This window comes from Myotis lucifugus, unplaced genomic scaffold, assembly GCF_000147115.1.
Source record: "Myotis lucifugus unplaced genomic scaffold, Myoluc2.0 scaffold_27, whole genome shotgun sequence".
Taxonomy (NCBI): Eukaryota; Metazoa; Chordata; class Mammalia; order Chiroptera; family Vespertilionidae; genus Myotis; species Myotis lucifugus.
In genome coordinates, this window is record NW_005871075.1 from 1,264,794 (window position 1) to 1,270,793 (window position 6,000).

At 45.2% G+C, this 6,000-nt stretch overlaps 1 protein-coding gene across 1 annotated transcript in view; it reads right to left on the minus strand.

The window, feature by feature from the left end:
* The window catches only part of PKIA (cAMP-dependent protein kinase inhibitor alpha), a 74,986-nt gene extending 68,986 nt beyond the window's left edge, over positions 1 to 6,000 (minus strand). Inside the window, exon 1 of the mRNA XM_006086290.3 lies at positions 5,898 to 6,000. The gene's annotated coding sequence lies outside the window, so the exon portion shown is untranslated. The remainder of the gene's footprint in view (positions 1 to 5,897) is intronic.

The following is a 6,000-nucleotide window of genomic DNA, read 5'->3' on the forward strand; positions in this document are numbered from 1 at the left end:
CATCTGCAATGCATGTGTAATATTTCTGAAATGATGCAATGGATGATTGAGAAACTTGAAATCTGTCAATACTTGTGAGTAGTACATTTTCTCCATGAACTAAAAGTGAAAAAAATGAGAATATTTCCTTGTTCAATCATGTCAAATAGATTCCCTTATATTACACTCATTCATTTTAAAGATAGAAATGATTACAGATAATACAGAAATACTATCTGTTGAAGAAGTTTAAGATTTTTACTAGAGGCCTCACAGCCCCGGCTTTGTCTGGAACAGTGGTTGGCAAAATCATTAGTCAACAGAGCCAAATATCAACAGTACAACGATTGAAATTTCCTTTGAGAGCCAAATTTTTTAAACTTAAACTATATAGGTAGGTACATTGTTATTAACTTAATTAGGGTACTCCTAAGCTGGCCTTTGCTAAAAACGTCCTCAATCTGATTGAGGTACGTTTGCTGAGGTCAACCCCTTCCAACTCTCCCATCCACACTTGTCTTGTATACTTGTTTCAGATAGATGAGTGTGGATGGGAGAGTTGGAAGGGGTCAACCTCAGCGAACGTACCTCAAAACAATGTACCTCCCCCGCGCTGCGTATCCCGCGGCCCACCTGTGCCGCTTCTCCCGTCGCCTGACCGACAGACTGACACCCCCCACTTCTTCTAATGCCACTTCTTCAAAATAGACTCGCCCAGGCCAAAACCCAACTTCTGCCCATAGGCCATGAAGTTTCAATCGCACTGTACATGCGCGCCCGTACGTGGTATTTTGTGGAAGAGCCACACTCAAGGGGCCAAAGAGTCGCATGTGGCTCGTGAGCCGCAGTTTGCCGACCACTGGTCTGGAAGGACGTCCAGTCTAATTAGCATATTACGCTTTTATTATTATAGATTGTCACTATACATATTCAACTTACAAATGTGCATGATCTCTGACCCAATAATGCCACTCCAAAAATCCAAGAATTTTTCCATCAGAACTAAAAGCACCAATATATAAAGGCATGTACCTCTCTGTCCATTACCATTTGAAATCATAAATAATTTGGAAATTAGTAAATGCTTATCATTTGTTTTTGGTTGAATAAAATTATGGTACACCCATAATACACATTATTAGGCATCTGATAAGGTAATATGGTAGTGTTATATATTAGGTAACATTAATATAATAGAAAGACAATATGCTGAAAGTGTTTTGTAACTAGAAATTATTATATACAGTTTATATACTAGTATAATTAAATCTTGTTCAGCCTTAAAAAATAATGAAATTCTAATACGTGCCACAATATGGATGAACCTTGAGGACATTATGCTAAGTGAAAGAAGTCAGGCATAAAAGGACAAATATTGTATGATTCCACTTATATGAGGAACCTAGAATAGGCGAATTCATAGACACAGAAAATAGAATTTACCGGAGGCTGAGGGGACAGAAGACTGAGAGGTTATTGTTCATTGGGTACAAAGTGTCTATTTGGGATGAAGTGAAAGTTTTGAAAGTGGAGAGTGGAGATGGTTACTCAACTTTGTGAATTACCGGTGAAGACCAGTGAATTATATACTTAAAAATGGTAAAATGTTGTTATTTATATTTTATCACAATAAAAGTCTACTATCAAATAAAGTACAGATGTGCCTCATATTAGGCATGTTGTGATGGAGTTTCCATAAATTGCACTCATTTTAGGAACTTCTATGTGCAGTTATTTCATAGTTTGGGGAACATAAAGAAAGCCGCAGCTCACATTGTCCTCGAGTTTTCACTCACCACTCTCCATCTTTGCTTTTCCTAGATCGATGTGGTTCTTGTCACACCTCTCTGAACACCAGCATCAGCAGGAACCACGCAAGCTAGTACTCCTCAAGTATAAGCTCAGAATTTTAATGCATTTTTACGCTGGCAATCGTTTAGAAACTAGGAGGGCTGGACAAACCTTGTCATTCTTTCCTTAACTTGGCAAAAGCAAATATATTACTGCAGACAGCGCTACCAGAAAGAAACAGTAACTCTGAGGCAGACACACGTCCATCCTAAGAAACTGAATATATTTCAAAGTAGAACTCACCGCTTAACTGCCAGGGAAGCTCTTCTGCGTATTTGGTGGTGTGGTCACTCTAAGTCTGGGAACTATTTCCCTTTTGTGAAAATGGTTTGGGTAGGAAAAACCTAAATAAGTCACGTGGAATGTGTAACATTCAGAGCTCCTTCTGGGATCCTGTTTTCCTGACTTGAGGTGCTTTGGCTGTTCTCACAGGCACCTGCTTCTTGGTATGTCGGCTGCCTTGGAGCCAGTGCTAGTACAGAGCTCCCTTTGGGCCTAAAGTGGGGAGGACAATAGAACGAGGAGCAGAAATGTCTGGGCTAAGCAAGGACACAGGTGTTGTCAAAGTGAGCCCAGAGCGGATGTCCTCAAACAGTTCTCTAAGGAGGGCTTTGTTGGGGCCTCACACACCCACAATGTATGCAAAATTGTGCTTGATACACTTGCAATGTATGCAGAATTGTATATGTGTGTGTTTCAAACACCCACAACATATGCAGAATTGTGTTTCACACACCCACGAGGTATGCAGAATTCTGTGTGTGTTTCACACCCCCACAAGGTATGCAGAATTGTGTGTGTTTCAAACACCCACAATGTATGCAGAATTCTATGGGTGTGTGTTTCACACACCTGCAAGGTATGTAGAATTCTATGTGTGTGTTTGAAGCATATTATTTAAATGTGCATCCCTAGTTAGTAACAGGAACGGGCATTTGGGCTCAGCAGGAAACCCCTAGGACAAGTGGTCAGCACCCCTCATGGAGAGGCTAACTTTAAGGGAATTAGTGGGAAACTAGATAAAGGGGCATCACAGTGTCCGATGCACATAACTTAGTCATAACTTTTAAACACAAGTATTTAAAAAATAACAAAAAAATATACACAGTGACCTGGGTGAAGTTACAGGAAACTGGTAATCAAGAGGCTATGAGAACTTTCAAGATAGTACTTTTCTACCCATTCTCAGTAGGGGGCCTGGTTAAATAGCAAGGACCTTTCTTCTTCAGCCTCATTATTCCTACTTTTTTTTCTTTCCCATTTCTCAAAATCTCAAGATAAGATTCTGGTGCTCATGCAGCACCAGAAATGTCTTTGTTCTGAGAGGGAACTGGGACCCTGACGTTTGTACTAAGTTCCTTATAGCGCCCGCCGCCCCCAGACTGAATGCTCGGTAGGTGGTTGGAAAGCCTCAGATTGACTCCAGTTCCATCCTGACAAACCTACAGAAGCGCCTCAGTTCACTTAGCATCCACTAGTGCACATCATCCTATTTTCATTTCTCCATTTCTGAACACCAGGCAATTAACTTCTCCTTTCCCTTGGAGACGGTGAAAGAAAAGAAAATAAAGTCATAAAGCCAGTTTTAGTCATGAAATCATTCGGAGATTTTTTTTCAGGGCTCTGAATTTAGACACTCTCCTCAGAGAGTAACCCCTTAAATGCAAGTATCTTTCTCAGTTGCACAGAAATGAAAAAATTACATCTTCTAACTTGTTTTCTTTCGTCCTGAAAGGCTCCCCCAATCCCTGACTTCTCCAGTCCAAAACATAGTGGCTTCTTCTCACTTGTAAGATCACTAGCAGGGATGATGCCAGCTTAGGCAGCAACGTCCACTAATCTTGACCCATTTCTTGCCAAAGATTTCAGTTTCTTCCAAAACCAAACAATAGACATTTTTCTTTTCGGTCAGTAGGATGTTCTCATGCACTATTCTTCACCAGAAAGATGCCTCTTAAAATTACAGAAATCTGGGTTGTACTTAAGATCAGTCGCACTCTTCTGTAGCTCACAGGCCTTGGGCTAACTTCTTCAAAATGAATTGTTGCATTAATATTTGTGACCACTTCATGTTCAGAATAATTATTTATATAGTTAAATATTTCAAGATTAGGAGAGAAAGGTGATAAAATAAAGGGTGTTGTTGCTCTTGTTCTTTGTTCCCTCTGCTAGTTGGTGTGCATGGGTTAAAATTCTAGGATCTTGAAAATGTTATATTTCAAACCCAGCCCACATTCAACATATACCAAGAACAACAACAACAAGCCCAAAATGAAATGGGCCCTGAGGTGTTGATGATCCCAGGGAACAGTTTTGGGGGGGCCACTCGGTGTGGGATTTGCCCACCCCCTCCACTCCCTCTGCCTCATGTACTGAAGGTGGAGACAAAGAAACCAACTCAAATCTTTCTAAAGGGTATTTTTTAAAAAAGAGAATGTGTCATCAGAAAAGCAATAATAGTATATAATGGAATTAACATAAATTTTTAGAACCAGTGTATCTTTGTCTAAAAGCAACATTCAAAAACGAAGGTAAGCAGGGGTAAATGTCTAGCTATAAACCCTGCCCCTCTTTTTCATTGATCTGTTTTAATTTGCTAAAATGAAATTACACGGCAGTTGAGTCAGAATGTCTCTCTCATGTCAAGTTTAAGGATAACAGATCTCCTTTTGAATAGAATATTGGCACACACACTCCCCACAGTCTGGCTCGTTGCAACTGTTCTCGTTGGTGGAGTGGCACATGGGGATCCCCGTCACAGCCATCCTCACCATTTCACGGCATATTGTTTAAATGTGCGTCCCTAGGTGGCCACGGGGACAGGCATTTGGGCTCAGCGGCAGGGCTTTGCGGGGAACCCCTGGGACAAGTGGTCAGCACCCCTCATGGGGAGGCTAAGTTGAAGCTCAAATAACCCGAGGCTCAGACCGGCCAGCTCCACTGGCTTCCTGAGTGCCATGGGGAAGCCTCTCTGGAAACCCCTTTGAGGTCACTGGGGAGCCTGAGGACAAGGCGCTGCTTGTTTTGGGGGGAGGACTTGCCCAAACCCCACAGCTAGATGGCTCTCAACCCACCCGGGCGAAAAAGGCTCCAGGAGTAACAGGACAGACTGACATTCACATCACATCTCTAACCACCCCCTCTGCCTGTGCACAGGGGCCAGCTGTGTAGGCATGGCCTCCTCTCTCCCCCGCAGATTCTGCTTTCCTGGAAACCCTCCTAGTAGCGTAGGGACGACGGTGGAGGGAGTTGCCGCAAACCATGCTGGTATTGGGCTAAAAGCAGAATTTCTGATGTCATGTATTTGAGGGAGGGGCACAGGTAGCAAGAGAGCGAATACCCAGACGAGGGTAGGGCACCGTCCTTTCTGGGACCTTGACAATATCAGTCCTGGAACAGAGGCGGTGGGTATGAGCTGGCAAGGCTGGCCTGTGAATGAGCACAGCATCCCCCTCTTCCCCTCCCTCCCCAATCCATGGAATGACTGACAGAGAAGGTTGTAAATGAAGGGAGAAGCGCCGACAGGTACTGCTGAACAGCGCTGAACTGCAAATGAGAGAAGTTTCTCCTCTGATGGGAGACTTCCCAAGGGCTCTGTACTGGCGTGGGCGCTGGGCATTGACATCTGCACAGACCCATCTCACAGCTGGGAAGGCAGAGGCCGGAGTCGGGGAGGAGAGGACGGGTTCTGATGGCTTCCCCAGGCTGATGCCCAGGACCTGCTGCTCCCCAAGCCAGAAAAGACCCAAGTGAAGGCTGCAGGTGCGAGGGTGGACGTACAACTCCAATTATCGTGCATTTGGAAGCCCCTTCCCTGTGTAAGGAGTCTGGCCCCGACGTGGGCGACGGTGGTTAAGCACACGGCGGCCGTGGACCCCTTTGTCTGCCCCCCAATCTCCTCCCATCTCGGGCACGGGCTGATTCCCACTGCAACCCCAGCGGCAGCTCCCGTGCACCGGCAGAGTGCCGCAGAGGCAGTCCCCTCCTCGGGGTTGCAAACCCCAGGATCCGCCGAGCGGAAAGCACCGCTCCGCGTGGCCAAGGCTCCTCGCAGCCGGGCAGCTTACCTTCTCGGGATCCCGTCCGCGCACGTCCCGGCGCCCGCAGCCCGGCCGCAGAGCCTCCGCCCGCCCGCGTGCGGTCACCGGTGCCCGCGGCCCGCACCCCACC